Source organism: Puma concolor, chromosome B1 (genome assembly GCF_028749965.1).
Source record: "Puma concolor isolate L17-30 chromosome B1, mPumCon1.1.hap2, whole genome shotgun sequence".
Classification (NCBI taxonomy): Eukaryota; Metazoa; Chordata; class Mammalia; order Carnivora; family Felidae; genus Puma; species Puma concolor.
The window spans coordinates 74,329,886-74,356,869 of NC_141670.1; the positions used below are offsets into that span (position 1 = coordinate 74,329,886).

General features: G+C 39.3%; 1 long non-coding RNA gene across 2 annotated transcripts in view; it reads right to left on the bottom strand.

Annotated features, from left to right (window-relative positions):
• Positions 1–26,984, bottom strand: part of LOC147581694 (uncharacterized) — a 395,955-nt gene that overhangs the window by 242,098 nt on the left and 126,873 nt on the right. The gene's annotated exons all lie outside the window — the stretch shown is intronic.

The window sequence follows — 26,984 nt, forward strand, 5'->3', positions numbered from 1 at the left end:
CAATGCCCTGCTCTTCAAACTATTCCTCCTCTGCTTCTGCAGATCCCAACTCATGACAGGCCCCCGGGGATTCCCTTCCCTCCACTTCTCTAGGTTAAACCTTCAACACTCAGTCCACATCTCCCCTCCTCCATGAAGCTTTCTCCAATTCTAATGAGCTTGATCAACCTTTCCTCTGAAGCCACACAAGCCTTACATGCCATGATCCTAATTTGCACCTTGTTTTAGAAGTCTCCTTTTATCTGTGTGTCCTGAATCCTCACTACAATAAAGGCACCTTCAGCACAGGAATCAGTGTCTGCTATAAATATTCTTTTTTTTATCATATTTTTAGAAATTTAGCATTATAGTCTTAGCACTCAGAATTAACAAATGTCCCCCTTTCAAAAAATTGTTTCCAGAATCTTACCACCACCCCCCCATCCCATCACCCTCCCCATGGACCAGGAGACTCCATTCACATAAGGCTGATGTGTCGCTTACACATATGCAACATCACATAAATGTTATACAGCATTTTGTGTATGAATAATTACACTTCACACAGGGAGCATCATATTCTGCTGTTGTTCTGAAGTTTGTTTTTTCTACTCAACACTATGGTTTTTCCACTAATTAACTGCATTCCTGATACACATATTGGATACCCCAAAATATTATTGATAATAACAATGATGGTGAAAGACACACTGAGTCAGGAGAGTAACTAGAAATTCATGACCTTAAATTTTTCATGACCTTAAGAACTGAGAGCTAAATGTATACTGTCTATATCCCATGTTCTCAGTTTCCTAGCTGTGTGATCTACAGCAAGTCACTTAACTGATCTATGTCTCATCTATGTTTCCATCTTCAAAATGGAAAAAAACAGCAGCTACTTCACCTACTTCGCATAGTGATAAGTAATTTAGTTAGTGCATTTCAGGTTCTTAGAAAAGTGTGTGGTGCATAGTGGGCATTCAAAACACTGTATCTAAGAATAATCATAACTGGGGTGCCTGGGTGGCTCAGTCAGTTAAGTGTCTGACTTCAGCTTAGGTCATGATCTCACGGTCCGTGAGTTCAAGCCCCATGTCAGGCTCTGTGCTGACAGCTCAAAGCCTGGAGCCTGCTTCAGATTCTGTGTCTCCCCCTCTCTCTCTCTCTCTCTCTCTGCCCCTCCCCTGCTCACACTCTGTCTCTCTCTCTCTCTCTCTCTCTCTCTCAAAAATAAATAAACACTAAAACAAATTTAAAAAAAGAATAATCATAACTATTAATATTATCATAGCACACCAAGGATGTTAGCTCAAGAGATCTGAATGATCCAGATTTTGAACCTTGAGAAAATACAGAAGAGAAAAAATCATTGAGAAGTTTCTTATATTATAAAGAATAATTAATTCTACCATTAATATTTGCCCCAACAGCCCAACTCTTAAAAGCCAAGGCATTTTGCTTCTTTTACCCAGTTAGCTTCAGGCTTACGGCCAATCGTTTGTCAATTATTTTAACCTCTTAACCTAACTCCGCAGAACAGATTATTCTCAGAGAAAGCTGAAAAGTGAATTTGGCTACATCTTTGCCTGCAGTTTCTCTGCTTGCACTTTAAAGAAATCTTAGTTGGTAAGGAGAAATCCCCTCTAAAGCCACTGTGACTAAGTTATTCTAGAGCTTCAGTAGTTTTTCTTTCTTTAAGCCAGGTTTTTTTAAAAAAAATTGTTACCCTTACACTCTCTGTATTTATTTATTTTGGCCTCGGTGGACTAGACCACAGCTAAAACTTTATGGACCTCATAAAGTTCCCAACATTCTCAGACACGGGTCGTGATGTTTGTGCACTGGGCAGAAAACAAAGGTGCATTTATGAGGAGAATGGACATGCTCAGAGATTAATGAACTGAGGTCAGGCATATAGGCTTAGGCTACAGCTACACTGCGTCACAGGCAACACATGGCTTAAGTGTGTCCCTCTCTTTCCAGTCTCCTTCTCCTGTCCTTTATTCCCTACAAATGACATGGGGCCCTGGTGCCGGGGCTGTTCCTCAATTACCAGGACCTCCCACCATGTCACTGCCCATGTCACTGTCGAGGGCTTGTCCTGACCGAAATTAACTATGTCTGGAACTTTCCATCCTACCCTCACACAGTCATCTTCAAAAATTATCTGTCCTGTGTCTCCTTTCCTCACAGTTTGGCTTCCTTATAGGTGAAAGTTGGTTAATCTGATAAAGGAAATTAATTTGTTACCTCTACCACATAGGGAAGGTGTTTCAGCAGAAGCTTTCTAGAGCCAGCATCTCAGTCCGAAGCACTGGTTCCATTGTAAGGAAGTGGGCCAAGCTTGTGGCACTTTTGAAATTACACCACACCAGTGGCTGCCTAATTTACCCACTGCTATGGACTGAATGTGTGTTTCCCTTAAAACTTTACATGTTGAAACTCTGTCTCCAAGGTGATGGTATTTGGAGGTGGGAAGGTAATTAGGGGTCGATGAAGTCATGAGGGTATAGCCTTCATGATAGCATTGGTGTCCCTATGAAAAGAGGAGACACTGGATCTCTGTCTGTCTGTCTCTCTCTCTGTTCTCTCTGTTCTCAGAGAGAGAGAGACAGAGAGACAGAGAGAGAGAGAGAGATCCAATGGAAGGCCATGTGAGGATATAACCAAGATGAGAGTCCTCACCACAAACTGACCCTACCGGCACACTGATCCTACTTCCGGCCTCCCCAACTGCAAGATATAAATGTTTGCAATTTAAGTCACCTAGTCTGTGGTTATCTTGTTTTGGTAGCCAGAACAGACTGAGACAGCTACCCACAGCACTGGCCCCCAAAGCTTGCAGGAGTGTGCAATATGGTATTTCACTCTACTTGTGCACAGTTAATCAGACATCATACTTTCACCTTGAACTTTATGTGCTTTATAATTTTCAATATACTTTTATATCGCTTGATCCTCAGAACACCTTGCTAGGTCTTGACAAATTAGTTTTCTTTTCCCCATACCAAACAGAAATTCTCTTACCAAAAGGCTTGCATGATATTGATTACTTAGGAGACTATATTATGTCAGCTCAAAAGCACAGAACTTCCTTTCGATGATTAACGCTGAAAAGAAATAAGAAGTAGTTCTTCTTGTTATTTAGGTAAGAATTACTGCTCCTGAAAGAAAGTATAAATCCTCAGATGGTCAGTGCATATGGCCTTTCCATCTTTTAAGATCTAAAACTCAGTAGGAATATATTACAAGATTAATTATGCCCAAAGAAAATAAGCATTGCCGTCAATCTTCAGATAAGATTAGGGTTTTTGTTTTGGTTTGGGTTTTGCTCAAAAAAAATCATCTATGTGCTTTCTATCATGCGTGATGTTTTTAAAAACTGCTTTTAGCGTTAACATCTTGCCATACTTCCTGTCCCTATATTTTCTCCCTTGTTCCTTATGTCTGCACAAGTTTTCAATTTAGATTATATTTCCAGCAGATGTTATATCTTTTAGAGTGTTTGCTTTCTCTTCATTAAAAAGGACGTGTAATACATTTTATTATTTTGAAAGAAAATAGCCTGAGTAAAGATGTTCAGAAATCTTGAATTATTGCTTCTTAATTTTGTGTTTGTGTGTGCGCGCGTGTGCACGTGCACGCTGTTTCTGGGAACAGGAAAGCTATAGGAAAGAAGGCTTGGGTTTCACAAACACTGAAGGAGAATAAGACTATCTTCCACTAGCTCCTAAAACTGTAATATAGACAAGCATTTAAAAACACAATAAAAACTTCTACTGGAGAGCATTTTCAATATTCAAAACCGTATATGTGTAAAATAGGATGTTCATATTTTCTAAAGCATTCTTGATGCTCAGTATAAATATCAGCTCACGATGCTAATGAACAACTCTCTGGGGATTTTAAGCATGTAAAAATCTGCATCTAGCTATATTCACACAACTTTAACTACAATTCATTTTAATAGGCTGGTAGCTCTTGAATGAAACTGTGGCTGCATCAAAAAATTGTCTTTTTCCCTTTAAAGTAGAAAATTTCGCCCAAATTGTCAGTGCCCTCCAGCCCCTCTCTCCCCTCTCTTTTCAAAAAAGGCAAAGATTTCAGTTATTAACACCCTTTTTAGATTTAACTCTATATTATCACTCTGGAGTAATTTGGATTTTCAAACATCCCTAAAATATGTAATGACCTCTGTTTCTATTAGTGAAATCCTAGACATCAGTAAGCAAGGATGGGGCAAATTTGGAGAGGCAGGAAAAGGGCACTTTCACTCAGCTCCTGAGATCACCTGGGTTGCTTACTCATTTCCCAGCAAGGTTGACCTTGTTAACTGTAACATAAATAGCAAAAAGCACTAAACGACAACAGAATCTCTATGGCACTTGGAGACTATAAAAGTCTCTTAGTCTGTGAAATTGGCACACAGAGTTATTCTTGGTTTCTCACCTCTCTTGAGCAGGGAAGCCATTTTCCATGCATTATGGGGTATGTTATCCTGATTATCTTACTTTCAACTAGGTGATCTCTAAGTCACCAACAGTTAGGAAATTCTAGGATTTCACTCAGCTCAGTACTCTGAGTTTGGCACAGGGATAAAGGCTGACACCCAATAAATATGAATGAATGAAAGAAAGAAAGAAAGAAAGGAAGGAAGGAAGGAAGGAAGAAAGAAAGAAAGAAAGAAAGAAAGAAAGAAAGAAAGAAAGAAAGAAAAAGAAAGCAAGCCCAATATCTGAGATTAAGCTGTGATTGAAGTTCCAGGAGACAAGAGCAGGATTAACAAACTACTGCAAACACCTGAAAGAACATTTCCAAGACTGATATAATTTGATAGCTCATTATCAAATTAGCACTCTTTGGAATGGTGAGTCAGCCTTAATCAATAAACATTCTTTGAAAATGGCATTAAAGGAGTGAGTTTCCTCAGCAAAGTATTGATGCAGCTTCTGAGCAAGGAGTACCTAGTCTATTAGAGGAATAAGACAGAGAAACTGTTAATTAGGAAATGCTGTGATGAGATATTCTGTTCTGCATTGGAGAATTCCAACTAATAACCAACTCATCTCATCAGCACTTCAAGTAGAATTCCAGCACCTCAGAAAAACATATTTTAGGGATTTACAATTCATACTAAACTTTTTAGGTTACATACACAGTCAGCCAAAATAGACAAAACAAGCCTTTTCCTCCCCTAAATTCCTCCTCCTTGGTTTGGTTAGTAACAAACAAAGATTTTCATTCCACAATGAGATCTAAGTCTTAAAATAGATCTACCACCTCTCCCTAACAAAAACACATAAATGAATATCTGATATTGGGCTGTTTCCTGGGATTCCATAAATTAAGTGGGAAGGAGAGGATCTATGGACAGGAGTTGAGAAAGAAGTGCTAAAAGTTGGCTGGAACAGATGAAAAAGTCCAAGACCTAAAGCTCAAAGAAGGGGGCCTGCTTACCCAGAGTAACCAGGACATCTCCACATCTGAGCACTTTTCCTTCACTGAAGTTTTAGCAAACAATAGTCACAAGCCACAGCCAGGGGACTGGTCCACAACCACTGACTGGAGACTCACAAGAGCTTCATCCTCCATCAAGGATATCAGCATCAAGACACCAGCCCTTGTACTGCCAACATCAACACCTCTCACTTCCCTATGTCAGGTCTACAACAAGAAGCTGGAAGAGCTAAAGCTGTGAGAGGTCTCAAGGAAGACAAAACACTCTCCATAAAATCTCAGGGGACCTGGATTTCTCTCTTGTTGGCCCTCACCTCACCACAGCCAGCACTCCAAATGGGAAAGAGAGCCACTGCCCAGGGCTGAGCACCATCTCAAGAGTTCCATGACCCCACTTTCAGATTTTAATGTCAAGGAGATGCCCCTCATATGCTTTCATTTGCCCACAAGTAAAGCAACAAATGAAAGATCAATTGATTATTCTCAAAGCAGAGAGGAAAATGTATTTTTCAAAGGAATTTGATGGTTGGCTTGATTTGAGAAAAACTGTTCCTGATTAGTTTATCTAGAAATGCTTAAATTTAAATTGAGCATTCATGGATTAGGGGTAGAGGACAGATTTATTTGTTTATGTGCTATAACCAATTTACTCTACTAAATTAAAAATTAATATTTTTTCCAAAAAGGTTTTCAAAAACTTATATGAGACATTTTCCCTTGAGATACATGCTTCTGTGTATGCGAGCATCTTGCTAACTCTGTGTGGGGAGAATGCTTTTATGCGAGAATTATTAGAGAGTTATTCAAATTTTGTCTTCAACCAAACACACATTAATAGAGCCATAATGGGGCACCTGAGTGGCTCAGTTGGCTCAGGTCATGATTTCACGGTTTGTGAGTTCAAGCCCCATGTCAGGCTCTGGGCTGACATCTCGGAGCCTGGAGCCCGCTTCAGATTCTGTATCTCTCTCTGTCTGCCCCTCTGCTGCTTGCACTCTGTCTCTCACATTGTCTCAAAAATAAATAAGCATTAAAAAAATAGAGCCATAATGATAAAATATGACTTATGAAATTAAAAAAAGATTAAAACTATGAAGATTACTTAAAAATAATGAAAGAGACATACCAACCACCTGTCTTCTAATTATGCAATTACATTTAAATAAAATCCTGAGACAAAAAAAAATCTTTGACTTCCATAAAAAATCTTATCTTCCAATATTTTTTTCATTTTTCTGTTCTAAATAGCAAAAGTATAACCCCCTACTTTACTTCCCTTTGATTTTTCTGTAAGCTCTGTGAAACAATGCATAATCTCCAAATTTCCCCCAACTCTCAATTCTCACTGTAGTTTCTCCAAATAAACATAGACTACATGAAATCTTCCCCATGAAAAAGTACATCACAATGTAAATAAATGGGGAGTGGCAAATGAAAAGAACTCACAAATGAATGCTGTACTTAGTAGGTGTCTCCATAACATGGAAATCAGAATATTTTCCCCTAATTTCTCTGGTGGTGAAAAAAATCATTTACACTCTCACAGAACCCATAGAACTGTGGCTTACATATCATATTTTATAAATCTGATGTCATCAGTTGCATGTTATTTCATGTTTTTCAATTATAATAAATATTTTCTCAGAGAAACTGGAACATTCAACAGATACACTGAGAAGACTATCCCCTCTTCATATATCTATACACCATGCTCCTTGTTGCTGCACTTACACATCTATTCATTCCTCCAGAATACATTTTGTTCCTCATTTTCAATTAAAAGTTTACTTTACTCACGTATTTCTTGGCTTCCTAACCCAATTCACATACAGAAAAGAGCAGAGAAAGATTAAGGATAAAAAAGAAAAGAGTCTTACAGACTGGTTAGATAATATCAAGTGGTAGAACATGCATGTCTTTAGAATCCAAGAAAGAGAAAGAATAGGAAAAAAATGGAGAGAAAACTATTTGAAGTGCTGACCACACTTTTGCTAATTTGGTGAAAGTTATAAATGTACAGATTCAAGCTGCTCTATGAATATCAACATGGGTAACTACACATCAGACTTAGAACTCAGAAATCAGAGTCAGAATCAGAAGCCAAATATAAAAAGTAAATCTAGAAATCAGCAAGAGAAATATGACACATTGTATACAGTGGGATAGTAATTGAATAATTGGCTGACTTTTGGCTTCTCATAAAAAACTGTGGATGTCAAAAGAGTAGAACACATTTCTAAAGTGATGAAGGGAAAACTTGTCAATCCAGAATTCTATATCCAGCAAAAATATCCATCAATAATGAAAACAGAATAAAGACATTTTCTGTTAAAAGAAAACTAAGAGCATTTGTCACTGTAAAACTCATACGACCATAATTTTGGATAAAGTTTCTATGAAAACTTGAAATCTCCAAAACACGAAATTTTATATTCAGTATAATCTCTGCTAGTACAAATATTATGCACAGAAAAAATAAAATAAAAAGAAACACAACAGAATGCTAAGAAATAATGATTCAAAGGTGGTCCAATTGCAGCTGATTTTCTTATTCTCTGTATTTTTTATCTTTCCTATCTTCTGTAACATATGTGAATGATTTCATCATCATAAAAATAAAGTGATATCAACATTAAACTATAATTTATAAATAAAAGTAAAGTTTAAAAAATAAAAATGTATTAATAGGAAGGTATTGTGCTGAGCATTTTAGAGGAGACAAAGATATATAAGAGATAGTCCCTGTCGTGGAGGATCCTGGACTCTGGTAAAGCAAAATAAGACAAGTCGACAATCATTTTAATGTTAAGAAAGTATGGGAATGCACTAAGCCTCAAACCATATGCTATGACATTGTAGAGCAGGGGCTTCACCTTCATTCAGGAGGAAGAGGAAGAGTTTATACTGACAAGATCCTCATCAATTTTGACTTAAAAAGATGATGGGAAGGGGAGAAACAGTTAGTCATTGCTGTAGATTAGCACAAGTCATGGAGATAGAAAGGCCCAGAATACGTTTAGTCAGTAGTTACGGTCCAGCTGTACTTGAGGGTAAGGGTAATATAGTAATATAGGGAGGTGAGGCTAGAGAGATGGATTTTGTGGCAGTCCTGAGTGCCAGGCTGAGGAATCTCAGTTATTAGTCATGGGGTGTCCTTGATGCTTTTCTGAGCAGAAAGAAACTTTCAAAGTTCTACATTTGGGGAAGATTAATCTAGCAGAGCTGAGCAGTAAGAGCTGTTAAGGGCTCTATAGCAATGATTCAGACAAGAGGCAAGAGTGGTGTCAGTGAAAATAAAAGGAGAGGATATTCACTCATTAAGTAAATATTTATTAAGCATCTATTTTGTTCCAAGTCTTGTGCTAAGTGCCAGGTCTATAGAGGTGAATGAAAGAAACACAATCTCGGCTTGTTACATCATGGAAAATAGACAAGTAAACAATCACCAAAAAAAAAAAAATGACACTCGAAATAAACACAACTAGCTGCTGTATTAGAGAATAAAGAGTTGTAGAGGGGGCAACATGATCTGGAAAGGCATCCCTGAAGGGGTGACTTTTAAGCTAGATGTAAAGATGAGAGGGAAATGGGAAAGGAAAACTCCAAGCAGAGGAGCCAGCACAGAAAAACCCTAGAGAAGGAAAAGCCTAGTTTATCCGAGGAGCTCAAAGGAGGTCTCTGGTGCTGCCACATTGATTGGCAGCGGTGTGAGATGAGGTTGGACACCTAGGGAGACACCCAGCCATATAGGGCCTTGTAGCCCAAACTCAGGAGAATGAGATGATACTCTAAGGCCAAATGGGAGTACCAGAAGCACAAATGACCAAAGGAATGATCAGGAAATGCTGCTATAATTTTAAATTCTCGAGGAAGCAGATGCCACGATGCAATCAGAAATACAAGAGCTTTGCTGCAGGGAACTCCCTGTGATAAGTAAAGGGGAGAAGAGGTGGGAACAGTCGGGGATATCTTTCAGACACAGCATGGATCTGACCCCTGGGACAGGAGAGGGGAAGTGAAAAAGGATCGGGAAGGAAGAGTCCGAGATGGCTGTGCATCTCTGAGAAAGCCTCAGGCCGGCGGGGAACCCAGAATGCCTGGCTCTGGTGCTCCGCCTGAGCATGGCCGGTGGCGGGGGTGCAGGGCTCCAGTGTGACTGCTGTGATTGACACCGATGGCAGAGAAAGGCTCTCAGCTGACCGCCCTCTGTGCAAGAAGTTCTCACTGAAGGGACATCTGAGCAGGGCCTCTCCATGGCTCTCACCGTGGTCACTTGAAAAAATCTATTTTAGGGAGTTATAAACCTAGGTTTTACCAAGGTATCAAAAAACAGTAACACTGAAGATGGGAAGAAGGAGTTTGGGTTAAAGCATTTTATGATTCTATCTTCTTTCAGAAGAGGATAGAGACACCAATTAATGTTAGGCTGCTGGCAGTATGCATATTAACATTTCAAGGGAAACCACTGAAAAGAATTATGAAGTGTAGGTAATCACTTTTCAAATCAGTAGAGGGACCTGAGGAAGAGAAAACACTTGATCGCTCTAAATACGGCAGGAAGAAAAGAGGAAAAGGATGAAAGGGAAGGCAAGATGAGTAGAAGAAAGCAATGCAGAGCTCAGAGAAGTTAGCTGGAAGGGATAAAAAGTGGAGAAAGTACAGGCATGGTCACCTCTTTGCCATCTCATCCAAAGTGACTGACATATCTGTGGGGGTTAAGGACTTTATAAAGTTAAGCACTGGACAAACTACAAATAATATAATAAGAAAATTTGGAGGGAAGTATAAATGAGTTAATTCCTCTTCCTTCATAATGAGGAATTAACAGATGTTATCTAAAGTTAACAAACCGATTCACAGAGGTATAGTCTTGAGGTAAAGCAAAAGAGTTAAAAGATGCAGGTAGTTGAAAGTAATTGGGTCTAAGGAACTGCCGAGGACACGGGAGTAAAGGTAAACTTTCACATTTATATTTTTTTATGTCTACATCTTATAGTTTTTAGCCAAGTGTATGCATTACCTTCATAATAAAATAACAGCTACCTGAGAATGGATGAAGGCACCTACAAAATGTAGAGAAGGGAGCTGAGTTCTGCCCATTAGAGGCTTGGCCAGAGGTGGAAGCATCAGTAAGGGAGACCCAGAGGCATGGCCAGCAGGGAAGGAAAGAGTCAGAAGAAGGTGGCACCATGGTTAACTGAGGGATGAGGGTGTCTCAGAGACAGTGACCTTCAACACTAGTGTTCAGTCAGGCTGAAAGAGAGGCTAAGGTTGAAACCAAACAGTGACTTTGGGTTTTAGCAACAAGGGGGCCATCGGTCACCTTGACAGACGCAATTTCAGAGGAGTGAAATACTGGAAGAGTGACAGGGACATTAGGAAGCAGAAATAAAATGAATAAGTAGAGAAGGAAAAAAAGATATCTTGGCAGTAGAATAAAAAAGAAATTGGAAACCATGGATGCTAAAAGCAAACAGAGGAAAATTCATAGACGACTCCATGCCAAGTGACCAAAGAATGAGAGGTACCTTTAACAAAAACATAAAAGCCGAGAGGAGTGGGTGAGGAGTGTGGAAGGAGAAAGTGCTGTCCTCCCTGTTCAACTACATTGTCCAGTTTCTGTTTACAAATCAGTCGTCAAGAGTTCTCAAACTCACAGAATGCAGAGACACAAGTTCGAAGGCAGGCTAAGAGAGATGGAAGTTACAGAGAATTGGTTTGATTTCTATTCTATTTGCCTCGACAAAAAATTCGTTAAAAGGTACTGGATTTTCAGCCCTCATACTGGCAGGATCACTCACACTCAGTTATGCCTGTAGTTCTGAGACCCAAAAAATTTCCAGAAGGAAGATTTGGAAATCTGTTTTGAATTATAGCACAGCTAGGCAATATTCTTCTTAGCCAGTGGGGTTTTTCTCTTTATTGTGCTTCAGAACACATTGGAAGAGAAGGACATTGGAACAGGGGAAAGGCAGGAGGTCTCTCAAATTCTCCCTTCCAAGTTTAATAACTTGAATATATTCTAGTTAAATCATGTTTAATAACTTGTATCCATTTGACTATGATTTTTATTTTCTGTAAAGCCAGTTTCCGAATTTTAAACTCCTCATAATAGTGTGATCCTCAGAACAGCGAATTTAGAGATTGTTATTGTCAGTGAGCCTTCATCAACTCCAGGCTCCAACATCCTTAAATTGGGAACACAGATTAAAAAGTGTATTCCATGGGGGTGCCTGGGTGGCTCAGTCAGTTGAGCATCAGACTCTTGATTTTGGTTCAGGTCATGTTCTCATGGTTGTGAGATCAAGGCTCTGTGTCAGGCTCTGCCTTGACAGTGTGGAGCTTGCTTGGGATTCTCTCTCTCTCTCTCTCTCTCTCTCTCTCTGCCCTTCCCTGCTCATGCTTTCTCTAGTAAAATGAATAAATAAACATTTTTTAAAAAGTGTATTCCATAGAGTGTAGAAATCTTGGGAAGGGTAATCTGACCTTTGTCTTCAGTAATTGTGGAAGATGTTTACTCAGAAGTACTAAGCGATTTCTAGACCACTTTAAATAAATAAATGGATGGAAAGGTTAAAAAAATGAATGAACATAGGAAATCATCAACGATATATAGGAGTGATCAGTGATGTGAAAGAGGCCAGTGACCCAGTGAAAATTTTGTATGACACAGATCCCACACTGTCTGCTTAGACTTAGTCTTAGAATGTGAGTTCCATGAGAACAGACACCTCTTCTGTTTTCTTCTTACCTCTGTGTCCCCACACCAAAAACATTACCTAGAGTTAGGGCTCAATAAACTAAAAAGCAAAATGGAAATGACCATCATTTGACACTTTAGGAGGGAAATATTAAGGAACAAGCAAACAAATGAAAATCTACCCTAACTCACAAAATGCTATATTCCCCTAAATCCAGGATGCTCAGGATTGTCTTTAACAAAAAAAAAAAAAAAAAAAAAGGAGCTTTTTAAAATTGCTTTTTAAAACTGTAAGAGGAAGTTCTATGAACAGAAAACAACAATTTGTCTCTTTAGCACTTTGCCTGATTTGGGATTTAGATGCATATTTTATATCCAGTCTCTACCACACTTTACTGAGAAAGCCCCTTTAACTATCACATCACTGACTCCTCCAATCAGAAGGGTTATAAGACCCTGGAACAAATTACCAAGGGATTTTGAGATCTGCTTTTGGCAATTTCTATGAAAAATCATTCTGAGAGATGGTGAATTTCAACTTCTATGCAATTCTCACAGTTCTGTTTTCGCTTTTCACTTTATAACACAACAACCAGGTGACCACACTCCTCAAAGAAGGAAAGGATAAAGTTAAAACCCCTTTGCAACAGGGATTTGCACTGATCTTAAGACTTGGGACTTTGCAAATGTTCACATCAGGAAAATCTGAAAGTGTATGTATCTCTCTGCGGGAATCCATATGTCAATAGACACATTTTCCGTACAGCTATGAAGATATCTGCCAAAGTATGCTTCAAATCTAGTGCTATTTCCATTGCCCAAGAAAGCCAGAAGATATTTACCCTCAAGTGATAATGACTTTAGGATACAGGAGGAGCTGGTTATGACCTGCAAATCAAACACACAAAAAGCTGCTCTGACACCATTCCCCACACCAGTGCTGATACTTCCCAGAGAGCCCTCTGGTTCTACCAACTGACAGCAGCTTCAGACTTTCATATGGAAAGTTCATCATTGCTGCAATTAGTTTTTATCATCCCATTGTTTCTTCCTGTGTAATAATAAAACAGAGGACTATGCAGAGACAAACAGTACCAGATGCCCCATCAAAACTTACGCTTCTCAACTCTAGGAAACACAGATCAGCCCAAGTTCATTGATCTAACTTCACAAACCCAGCCACTGATTATATCTCTGAATCTCTTCACATTGCTTTTCATTGCCAAGCTTGGACATTTTTCCCATTGTTTAAGTGTTCATATTTGGATTTTTAAAAAAGATTTGATAAAATTTCTTTGTATTGAGGCGGATTCCCGCTTCATCCTTTAAATCTAAAATATCTTGCTTCATGAACTTGCTTTTTATTTTTACTTTTGAAGGTTATTTATTATTTATTTTGAAAGAGAAAGAGAGAGAGCAGGTGAGGGGTAGAGAGAGAGGGAGAGAGAATCCCAAGCAGGTTCCTTGCTGTCACCATGGCTCCATCTCATAAACTGTGAGATCATGACTTGAGCCAAATTCAAGAATCAGATGCTTAACTGACTGAGCCACCCAGGTGCCCCAAACTTGCTTTTTAAGGGGTACAAAAAGGAAAACACTTATTGAGTATATACCATTTCTAGGCACCTTATAAATAGTATATTTATACTTTTAAGTCTATGTAATAGATATCATTATCTCTGTTATATGGATGAAGAGAATGAAAGTAATAGAAGTTAAATAACTTGCTCAAAATACTACATAACTTATAAGTGGTGATTCAGGGATACGAATAGAGATCTATCTGGAACCAAAGCCAATGGTCTTTCTACTCCACCACACTGCCTTGTCATAGATCTGGTAATGCGGAGAATTAAAAAAATATATAACAAGGCTGCAAAGTGATCTATACAGTCAATATCATCATCGAAGTATGATTCCACATAATACTTACAACAAGAAGAATCAGAGTCCTCCCTTATATTTTTCCCAAAATGTGCACAAATACCACTGTCTCAATGCCTTAAGTATTAAATGAGAGATTATTTAAATTAACCAACTATCTACACAAATTATGTAGAGATATACCATTCTTTAAGTCCATTGGAATTGGGGTCAAATGACCTGAGTAAAGGGGTGCCTGGGTGGCTCAGTTGGTTGAGTGCTTGGCTCTTGATTTTAGCTCAGGTCATGATCCCAGGGTCGTGAGATTGATCCCCGCATTGGGCTCCATGCTGAGCGTGGAGGTTGCTTAATATTCTCTCCCTCTCTCCTTCTTCTCCTCTCCCCTGCTTGCACTCTCTCTCTAAAATAAAAATTAGAAAAAAAATGACCTGAACGAAGACCCAGCTTCTCCATTTAATATCTGTGTGAATTTGCACAAGTTATTAATTACTAAGATTTTGTATTTATAAAATTGTGTGTGGTGGAGAATGGTAGAGTTCTCCAGATATACCTCCCAAACTCCCTGAAGTTAGGTTGAGGCCACGTGACTAATTCAAGCCAATGAAATGTGAAAGCGTGTGACCTGGGTCACCCTAGTTCAAGGCAAGTATAAACCAATGTACCATCCCGATCTCTTTCTCAGCTGAAGCAACCTCAGAGGCCAAATGTTCCAGATGTTCAATTTGGTGTAGCTGCAAGATTGAGAGGGGTGGCCCAGTTGCCATCAGACTTTTCCTAAGTGAGAAAGAAATCTTTGTTGTGTTAAACCACTGAGATTTCAGGGTTACTTGCTATGGCAACTGAAGTTAATGAACCCCAACTAGCACATGGAGATACAGGCATACCTCATTTTGTTGCACTTCACTTTATTGCACTTCAGATACTGGATTTTTTTTTTTTTTTTTTTTTTGTAAATGGAACATCTGTGGCAACCATGCATCAAGCAAGTCTACTGACACCATTTTTCCAACTGCATTTGCTCATTTTGTGTCTTTGTGTCACATTTTGGTAATTCTTGCAATATTTCAAAACTTTTCATTATTATTATATTTGAATTGCTACAATCTCATAAGAAAACTTTAACAGATGACGAGTTGCTTCTTATGGATGAGCAAAGAAGGTGGTTTCTTGAGATGTAATCTACACCTGGTAAAGACGCTGTAAAGATTTGTTAAAATGACAACAAAGAAGTTTGAATATTACATAAACTTAGTTGACAAAGCAGCAGCAAGATTAAGAGGATTGACTCCTATTTTGAATGAAGTTCTACTGTGGGTAAAATGCCATCAAACAGCATCACACGCTACAGAGAAATCATTCGTGACAGGAAGAGTCAATCGATGTGGTAAACTTCATTGTTGTCTTATTTTAGGAAACTGCCACAGCCACCCCAGCCTTCAGGAACCACCACCCTGATCAATCAGCAGCCATCAATATCAAGGCAAGACCATCCACCAGAAAAAAAAAATTACAACTCACTGAAAGCTCAGATGACGGTTAGCATTTTTTAGCAATGAAGTATTTTTGATTAAGGTATAGACATTGATTTTTAGACATAATGTTATTGCACACTTAATAGATCATACTATAGTGTAAACACAACTTTATATGCACTAGGAAACCAACAAATTCATTTGACTGGCTTTATTGTGATGCTAACTTTAATGTGATGGTCTGAAACTGAACCCAAAATATGTCTGAGATATGCCTAATAACTTCTGTCATACCACGTTGGAGTATCATGAGATTCAAATAAGAATACCAAAATAAATATTTGTTAGCTTTATACTTAGGTAGATGTAAGGCTTATCATTCTTATTATTCATATTTTTAAAGAAATCTGACTTCATTACTCCAAAACTTTTGTAGTGTCACAATTATGTAAAAATTGTTGTAGTTATGACAATTATTTACCAGAGAAATGGTACTTTTGATCTGCTTAAAATGTTGTTTTAAGTAAAATGAATGTTTCACTTTGTATAAACTAATTTTTTGTTCAACAAGCTTCCATAGATAGTACAAATACAACCTTTAACTGAATTCTAATTGAACTAATGCAAATATCTAACTATTCCTTTCTTAATGAGGCTCTATTGGCATTTACTTTCCAGGATATTTCTCTCTTTTTTCTGGTCATGTACACAGTAGAAGACAGAACAGCTGGTCTGCACATTGACTTTCATCTACATTAACATGGTAGTGGGCCAGGCATCAACCCCCACCCCCTAACTATTGGTCTTGCCTGAACAAACTCAACTCATTTACTAGGAACCAGAAAAATCAGCATTCCAGGCAGGGCAGATGAACATTGTCATGGCCCTTTTCTCTCTATCCCCAGATGCTTGTAAACTTGAATTTAGAAGTGAGAGTAGAACTAGAGTTAGAGACCAAAGTATTATAATCACCTAAATTCACCCCCACAAAAAGATGCTACTTGGAGCTATAAAATGGGCTGGTCAGGTGAGGGGGAGGGTGGTGGGAAGAGAGAGAGAGAGAATGTGTGTTTTGAGAGTGAAGATAAGATACACAAAAATGTGTATCAAAAATGTCTGTTGATGGATGAATGGATAAAGAAAATGTGGTAAATATATACAATGGAATATTATTCGGCCATTAAGAAGAAAGAAAATCCCTCCATTTGCCACAACATGGATGGACCTTGAGGGCATTATGCTAAGTGAAATAAATCAGACAGAGAAAGACAAATACTGTATGATTTCACTTATATGTGGAATTTAAAAAAAAAACAACTGAACTTATAGATACAAAGAACAGACTGGCTGTCACCAGAGGCAGGAGGTTGTGGGGTGAAATGGGCAAAGGTGGTCAAAAGGTACAAACTTCTAGGTATAGAATAAATAGGTTCTGGCGATGTAAAAAAAAGATGAATATCAAATATTCCCTGCAAATCTTCTTTCAAAGGCCTCCTTGTTTCATTCTGAAGAGGAGGATTCCAATCTCAAGCAATGAGAACACCTATCAGAAATGAAATTTGTTTCCTTCCCATATTTCAGTTATTAGTTCATATAAATGGTCAAGTGAGAGAGGGAGCATACCTATGAAACTATGATGCTATTCACACACACACAAACTATAAGGTTGTTTTCAGTCAAACTGTAAGTTTGGGTAAGCTTTAGTATTATCATGAACCATGCAGGTGCGCCTGGGTGGCTCAGTCGGTTAAGCATCTGACTGGGGCTCAGGTCGTGATCTTCCAGTTTGTGAGCTGGAGCTGCACCATCCCTCCCCCCCCCCCCCCCCGCCCCCATAGGGCTCTATGCTGACAGCTGGGAGCCTGGAGCCTGCTTCTGATCGTCTGTCCCCCCTCTCTCTTTCCCCCACTCATGCTCTTTCTCTGTCTCAAAAATAAATAAACATTAAAAAGAAAAAAAAGAACCATGCTAAGTCACAATGAAAAGTGGCAGAACTTTGAAGAACTGAATCAAAGAAAGGCAGCGGGGATGGGGGGAGGAGGGCAAAAGGAATGGAAGGAAGGGAAGCTGGGAAGGGAAGGGAAGGGAAGGGAAGGGAAGGGAAGGGAAGGGAAGGGAAGGGAAGGGAAGGGAAGGGAAGGGAAGGGAAGGGAAGGTGAAAGTGTACCACCACAGAGCACAGGCTAGCCTTCCGCCAGTCCTGGGGTCTTCAGTCCTCTGCAGTCAAGCCACAGCCTCAGTGAGTTAACAGAAAGGTAAGAAGGTAAAAGTCTATCTGGGAAACTATGCTTTTTCCCTTAAAAAGAATATTTGAATTAGGAATAAAAACATTCTCCATTTCCTGGCATATTTTACAATTAAAAAAGGCTTTTATAAGTCTGCCGGCAATCTAGCTGAAGAAGATCCAAAGCGTCAAGGTTTGTTTTTTTCCCCTGAATTATTATGTTCACATAGTTTTGTGTGTTTTTTTTTTTTTTGGTTTGTTTTTTTTTAGAAAAATAAGGCAATTATTAAAAGGGTTTTTTAACGTTGGCAGAAGAAACATTTCGTTGTTACAAGAAACTTTTATTGAGAAGTGCTTTACGAAGTGAGAGCTAAGGCAGCTAAAAATTGATTTTTAAAGTGGTTTGGTTTTGTTCTAAATCACAAGCCAACCCTCACATCCCCAGCCCTTCCTGCTTTCAAACATTCAAGCCTGGCCAGAGAAGCTGTCCCACGGGGTCACACTCTCGTCTGTGACAGAGAGAGAGCCATGCAAGACAGAGGTTAAAGGTCTTGTTTTCCAGGCGATTAGTGAGTAAACAGCCAGAAGAAACCAGCCAGCAGATACCCACACAGGCACTGCCAATAATGGCTTATGTCTGAATCGATCACCTTTGCTGCTGGCCCAGTGCTGATCACTCACATCTGCAAGCAGCTAGCGTCCCCCAGCAGCTTCTAAATAATACCTCAGGAAAAGGTGTAACAGAAAGTCCAGACACAGGAGAAGACAGAGCATCTTTACCTAGATTTTAAAACTCACTGCTGACTTCGGTTAGCTAACAGAGTAGGGAGCTTCCCTAATGGAGCCCTTTTTGGCTCCCTAATCCTTGAGGAATCTGTCTAGTTTTCCCTCTACCACCCCACAGATCCTTAGACTGCAGCCAAACCTTGAATGTGAGAGGAAGACCATAAGCACTACTCCCAGACCTTCTCCTTATTACTAGGTCTGATTTCTCAGTATACATAGAACCACTAAAGCTAGCCACCTGCTCCAGTCCTGTCCTGCCCTCTGCACTGCCAAGTCTTGATGGTGGAGTATATGACATGTGATACCACTGCTTGACTGGTCTCTGACCATCTGCTATCTTATTTCAGCCACAAAGCAGTGATGGCAAACAGGTTTCCTCTTGTGTGACAATTCTTATCAGTTATCTTTATGTCTAAAAATCTGTGTGAAGAAGGAATCGATATATCTGCATTCAAGAGGAGCATGAAAAATAGGGGGAAATATACCACTTCACTTAAAAACCTGCAGCTGCAATTTTGTAAAGAAGTATCAAAAGGGAGAAGAAGTAAAACCAGCTGGAGGTAAAATAAAGGAAAGGCCAGGGTTATGTGGCTGCTGGAGATGTAACTTTGTATAGTTTTTTTCTGGAAGGCCATTTGAAAATATACAGGAAAAGCCTTAGCAATGTTCACAGTTCTCTGGCTCAATCTTTTTACTTCTAGGAACTTATACTAAGGAAATCAGCATGGATGTACACAAAGACTTGTCTATAGATATGTTCACAGAAGTACTGTTTATAATAGCTGAAAATAGAATCTACAAAAATGTTCAAAGAGTATTGTCTAAACTATGTAACTTAGAAACAATAAAATATCATGCAGTCTTTAAAAATTATATTGTAGAGAGCCACTTAAAGATATAGGAAAATGTTCACAATATATTCACATATCAAAATATATTTCACATATCAAAAAGCATCTAAAATAGTATGCATAGCATTACCCAAATTCATTTTAAAATATAGAATATGAAGATATATATGTATATATGCTCTAAAATGTTAACTCTGCATATCCTAAATCCTCTACAATAATTAGGTGCCACTTGTGTGATAACAGTTTTTAAAACTTACTTTTAAAGAAAATAACAGACTACCTAAAGAAGTCCTGAATTAGGTGACTTAGGTGAAATATGACTTAGGTGAAAATGTAACTAAGGACAGAAAGTGAGAAATATTATACAAAACAGCTACACTTGTGGTGAGCATAGCATAATGCATAGAATTGTTGAATCACTATGTTGTATACCTAAAACTAATGTAACATTGTGTGTCAACTATACTCAAAAAATAAATAATACAAATTGGGTTGCCTGGGTGGCTCAGTCTGTTAAGCATCTGACTCTTGGTTTCTTCCCAGATCATGATCTCATGGTTTGAGGGTTCGGGCCCCACATGGGGCTCCACACTGACAGCACAGAGACTGCTTGGGATTCTTACACTCTCTCTCTGCCCCACCCCCTGCTCGCTCTCTCTCTCTCTCTCTCTAACTAAAATAAAATAAAATATAAACTTAAAAAAGACACAACTTTGTTAGTTGTTCAAAATAAATAAATAAATAAGAAAAAAAGGGTAGTTATTTAACGTATGAAAAAAAGTATTAAAGTCTCCCAGAGGCATATTCACTATCCAAATGGCTATGTCAGGACATGTGAACAATTAAGTGGACCAAGAATAGACTCACCCTGCATCAGCAGCATTAATCTTTTTTTTTTCCCCCTGGTTGGTGCTTAACTATCTGATACAACCACCATAACACATTTAGAATTATGGCTTTATCAGGACCATCACTAAGTGACTTAATAAAGAATAAATCGGCCATAACATCAAGGGACTCTGAACGCACGTTGCTTAGAAGTGGTCATACGGTCACCCAAATGTGAACCACAAGGTCTTCTTTGAGAAGAATGTATCCTGCTTTTATTTTTATTTTTATTTTTTTTTTTTTATTAAATTTTTTTTTTTTCAAAGTTTATTTATTTTTGGGACAGAGAGAGACAGAGCATGAACGGGGGAGGGGCAGAGAGAGAGGGAGACACAGAATCGGAAACAGGCTCCAGGCTCTGAGCCATCAGCCCAGAGCCTGACGCGGGGCTCGAACTCACGGACCGCGAGATCGTGACCTGGTTGAAGTCGGATGCTTAACCGACTGCGCCACCCAGGCGCCCCGTATCCTGCTTTTATATAAGCAAGTAAAAGGACAACTTACATCAACAGATTTCTGGCACAGCTCACAACATTAGCTCACAAATTAGAATCTGTGTCCCATTGTGAGCACCACTGCACCCCAAGATGTTTGATTGCAGGCTGTCTCTACCTTAGCTCTAGTCTTTCTATACTGGAAGTAGGGTGAATAATCCATCAACTCATTTTGCCCCCAAAGAATGTATATTGTTGACAGCATGTCTGGAAAAATGCTCTTTGGAAGTCTGTAAACATTAGCTGCCTTTTTGTGAATCAGACAATTCTCTTTTCCTCCTGTTCTCACTTGTACAGAAGTCCAATAAAGGAAATTCTTGTTCCAATTTACTCATTTCCAGAAAACTCTAACCTTAAATAATTGACGGAAGTACACTGGTTTACCCTGATTCAAAATTGCATTCAGTCTATTTATCAAGGAAGCACAAGCTAGCTTAATCTTGACTTTCTCAAGTGGAGAGAAAAAAGCAGACACCTTGATGATTTGGGATCAGATTCCCACTAGACTGTTTCCAAATGAATGACCAGTACAAGCACTTGCCCCTGTGGTTAAAGCAGTCATTTAGGAGGAGGAGGAGGAGGAGGAGGAGGAGGAGGAAGGGGGGGAGGAGGAAGAGGAAGGGGGGGAGGAAGAAGGGGAGGGGAGGAGGAGGAGAAGGAGGAGAAGGAGAAGAAAAGAATATAGCCAGATAACCAAAATGAAGAAAGGTAAATTAAAGAGGAAGAAGACTTCTGTTTCCCACAATCCCAATTAGCAGGAGAAAAATGGAATTTCCAAATGTGAAGAAAGACAAAGACCTTAATCCTCAGCATAGAGAACTTGAAGATGAAATCATTGAAGTTAGCTTTGCAGGCTAGCAATTTATTCTCTGTAAAATAAAATGTCTTGAGTGACCCATCCATAAAGTGTCGTTCTCTACCCTGTAGGTCTCTCTCATTCACATCTATCCCCTCATCAACTTAAAAAAAATACCCCCATAGGTGGTGCTTTGTCTGGTGCACAAACATTCTGTTATTTTTGTCTGTCACACTTGTATTTCACAGTTTTAAAGAAAGGTTAGGGGAAATCGCTTTGGAAGAAGCAAAGATGTTACCTTTTTAAAGGTAACGTTTTATTTGAAAAGAATTTTCTAGAGGAGAGGAGGGAATTGTAGCCCCAAGCCCTAAAACTTGATATCGTTCATCCTGAGAGGGAAGAAACTCCAAGAACCAACGAGTGCTTACTTCTCCTTCTAGTGACCTTGAACCCACTGCTAAGTGTCTCTAGGATGAAACTCCCACAGAGCTGTCCATATATTCCCTTCCAAAGTCTTGACTGGAGGGAGGGTCTTTTGGCCACAAGTTTGTTGGATACATTGAATGAGGTTGTTTATGCTTGATACCAAACTGCTTGGAATCAACATCTTAAATGCTGTAGTCCATAATATTTGGAAACAGAAGTGCCACCTAGAATCTAAACTATATGTAAACCCTTTATTTTACTTCTGTGCCTGGCACCGGCTTATACCATTCAGACTTTTAAAAGCATCTTTTCTCTAATCATACATAGTATGAGATTTTCATGCTTGTGCCCCCATACACATATATTGTGATTTTTTATGCTTTCGCTGCATTGGTCTCCTTGAAATCACACTTTGGTTTTGTTTTAAAACAGCATTGGTAATTTTTAAATACCTGACATCTTTGCTTCTTCCAAAGCTATTTCCCCTAACCTTTCTTTAAAACTGTGAAATACAAGTGTGACAGGCAAAAATAACAGAATGTTTGTGCACCAGACAAAGCACCACCTATGGGGGTATGTTTTTTAAGTCGATGAGGAGATAGATGTGAATGAGAGAGACCTACAGGGTAGAGAACTACACTTCAGACACATGTCTAAGTGGAGGGCTTGCTCAAAGGAGCTCAACTGGGAAACTTAGACAACAGTTTGTTACATGTCTCCATATGTTGACAGAGGGCTTCTATTGCTGTTATGGAAAAACAGCTAAGTCCACATTGCTTTATCTTCATGCAAAATAATAAGCATGGCCACTACTCAGAGGAACTCCAAGGAGAACATTAAGAGACACTCAATTCTCCTTTTGAGAGACAAATCTCAGGAAAGCGATATTGTAGTTTGCAAGGGCTGCTGCTTACTCTGATCGAGAAACTGCCTTTACCTCCGAAGAGACCCAGACATCCCTAAAAGTGAATAAATCAGAAGGCACAGGGCTTTTCTCTCTTGGCAGCCTGACCCTTGCCCCCCCTTTCCTTCTCTCAGGCAGAGGCCTTTTAAAATTTCTTTTCGTTTTTGTTCTGGATCACTGCTTCCATTTCTTCCGACTCCGGAGTGGCTGAGCTTGTCGCCAAATCCAATGGCTCCAGGAAAAAGCCTGAAGCTTCTCTAGACTCGGAGGGTTTCATCACAGCCTTCTCTTTGTGCAACATGCTCCTCAAAATTTTTTCTCATAGAGGTATTTTATAACCTAATGTTTTATTTGGACAAAATAAAAATTCTTCTAAGAATCCCACAGAAACAGCTCATAGGAAATGACAAATAAATAGTCCAACTATAGAAGAAAATATAAATTTTTCCTAAATTGGAACAAATCCTCCCCCACATACACACACATATACACAAACACACACACACATATGCATCATAACAGATTTATGTTTTCCTCAAAATGCTAGCAGAAGGTTCACAATCTGATGGAATTTGGGAGATCAATGCATTTAAATGGGGAAAAATAATCTTTATTTTCACTACTTTCTACTTGAACTTTAGTAATTCCTTTCATTATTACAGTTCCTTTGGTTGGTCACACACACACACACACAAAAAGCACAGGTATTTTCATATTTCTCAAAATTTCAGAATTTACCATTTGCTTATTACTACTTCAAAATTATGCTAATTGTGAGACTCAATGCTTATTATTATTATTATCATCTGATGCCTTTAACAAAGAAACAAAAATGTTAACATATCCCAAATTTGTTTTTCTTCTTAACTTTATGTATTTTATAATATGCATTTTTACATGCCATTCTGAGAAGGTGTCCATAAACTTCACCAGTCTGCCAAAAGGGTACATGATTCTTTTTTAAAAAAGCAGGAAAGGCTTTAAACCAGAGTTTGCTCATGGTTTGAATGGATGCTGATGTGGTTGGGACAGCTCATTACTTTCATTTAATCTCTTTTTCTTGGGGCGCCTGGGTGGCGCAGTCGGTTAAGCGTCCGACTTCAGCCAGGTCACGATCTCGCGGTCCGTGAGTTCGAGCCCCGCGTCGGGCTCTGGGCTGATGGCTCAGAGCCTGGAGCCTGTTTCCGATTCTGTGTCTCCCTCTCTCTCTGCCCCTCCCCCGTTCATGCTCTGTCTCTTTCTGTCCCAAAAATAAATAAACGTTAAAAAAAAAATTTAAATATAATCTCTTTTTCTTTAAGTGGTGGTCAGTATTGTCCAATTAATGTTTCATTTTCTATTCAAAGACACATTTTCCATCTTTTTCTGGTGAACTACAGAAACAAAGGTAAAATCGTATTTCCTGAGTTTGGAATGAGAAATAGTTTCCTTAAAGCAAATGCTTCCAAGGTTCACCTGAGAAACACTGCCCCAGCCCTCACTGTCACTTTGAACGATGCCTCTTTCTCTGTGCCTCTGTTAGAGGGCAGAACTCAGTGCCCTCATGGTCGGTATGAGCTCTCCTGGTTCAGGGTCATTTAAGAGGCTTTCTTCTGCACACTATCACACAAAGATGCCTAGATCTCCCCCCTAAGCGAGGAATGGCTCTTGTCTATTTACATGGACAGGCATCACAATGAGCAGCTCTTGCTGACCTATGCCACTACTACACTTCATGGTAACTTCTGTGCTACATTCACTGTTACCACTTCCCTTCACAGGCTTATAAATGTGATAGGCATGGGTTTCCTTCCACCACTCTTGGATATAGAAAATCTCAGTTTCATTCATTTCTCTAAATCATTAAATCTGCTATGACCTCTCACGCAAGGAAGCCAGTGGCAAACTCTAGTCAGTACTGAGAATCACTCCACACCCTCAAATGAATCGTCCTCAAACCCAGGGCTTCCCCAGGGCTGGAAAACTACGTGAGGTATCAGTTTTGGAATTGCCATCATTTGCACTGTCCCTTCTCCTAGTCAATTCCTCCTGATTCCCAAGAAATGCAGAGATGCCCTCTCAGTGGGCACCGGTCCTCAGAGAGGCTCACCACAGTTTTCAAGGCTGAAGAGCACACAGTCCACCCTTTACAGGTCTCCCAATCCTCCACAGAGGGGCTCCTGCACCGAATGCAGAGAGCCTCCAGCCCAACCCTATCCATGCCCAGCTCAGCGAGCCCAACCTCCCTTGGTTTTCCTGCAATGGCTTCCACTCTTGAGATACTCTCCTCTGTCTTCTCCTCGCGGAGGATCCAACATCCTTTCTTTCAATGAGCCCAAGTTTTCAGAAAGCAAAGATGAGACAGGCATTCCCTTGTGGATGCGTCACAATTTCTCCTCTTGACCTATAACCCCAAAGCCCCTGAGCTAAGGGAACATAAATGCCTGACTGCCTTATGGTGATAAAAGCAAAACCCTACAGCAACAGAAATAAGACACAAATTAATATGCAGGTCAAATATCCTGCATATAAAAGTAAATACATCTGCTAGAGACACATTTCTAAAGAAAATAGATCAGTTTAGGTATTAATGTGTATTTATAGAAACAGAGCTGTTTTATGTGGCAACTACAAATGACATTTGGGGGGGGGGGAGTTGATTCATTGTCAGTTGACTGCCTCTCCCTCCTTCTATCATAATACACTTTAGCCTTCACCAATCTCAGAGTACAGAACAAACAAGAACCACTTATCCAGGGAAAAATTACCATCATTTTCAGGGAAGCATCCTGGAGAATCCATATAACCAGTGGCATACCAGGATATCACATCCAGTAACACCACAACCACTCTAAAGATAATAGCAACAGCATCCCTCATCATGCCACATGACCCGTTCCACAGGTCTCTGCTATTCTGGCAAGGCCTTGTCGAACTTCTAACTGAATTCCCACTCAGAGAGCAAAAATATTCCAATTCTTATGGTCATTACTCACTCTTAAAAGATTAATTTAACAAAAATGAATACCCACCACAGTAATGAATGTAATTCACTGGGAGAGTGGTTTGAGCAGGCTAGCCACACTGGAAAACATTACTTCTTAAATTAATGACAGAACTGGAGATTATTTTCAGATTTGGTCAGCATTTTTGAAAAGTAATGATTAACCAGGGTGGGAAAAATCCAGATTAGTATTAAGTGTTTGCATGTTATGAGGCAGAATAAGCTAACTCCAAGGCTGGGACTTGTTATTCGGCCTCTCACCATCCACTTTACTGGCCAAAAGGGACACAGGAGGTCAGACTGTGCTGTAAAATTTGAAGAACTAATAGAGCTGGTACATTAAGGCCTCAGTTATGTGGAGCCACCATAACAAGAGCTAATAATAATAGCTAACATTCATTAAGTGCTTACCATGCCAAGCCAGTGGGAAAAGCACTTTAGATGTACTATTGCATTTATACCGCAAAACTACACAACAGAGGAAATATTACTATTATTAATATTGTTATTACTTTCCAAATGAGTGAGAATATTTAAGAACAGAGAGGTTGAGAAAATTTTCCCATAGTCACACAGCTGGTACATATGGATACAGAATTTGATTCCAGACAGGATAGCTGCAGAGCCCACACCTTCAACCACTATTCAGTGCAGTGGCCAAGGACAAAAAATGCACACACCCACACATACACACTCAAAACTCCCCCTACATTTGTGCAATGTGAAAAATCACTTTCACAGACATTAACCATACTTAATCCTCTAAAATAACGACAGCTAACCCATGGGGGAGGGGAAGGAAAAGAAAAAAAAAAAAAAAGAGGTTAGAGTGGGAGAGTGCCAAAGCATAAGAGACTCTTAAAAACTGAGAACAAACTGAGGGTTGATGGGGGGTGCGAGGGAGGGGAGGGTGGGTGATGGGTATTGAAGAGGGCATTTTTTGGGATGAGCGCTGGGGGTTGTATGGAAACCAATTTGACAATAAATTTCATTAAAAAAAATAATAATAAAAATAACGACAGCTGACAACAGAGCCCTGGCAACATTTCAGCCTCTGTTCTAGCACTTTACATCTATTCACTTACTGAATTCTTAAAACAACCCTATAGGGTACTTACTATCATCACTGCATTTTAC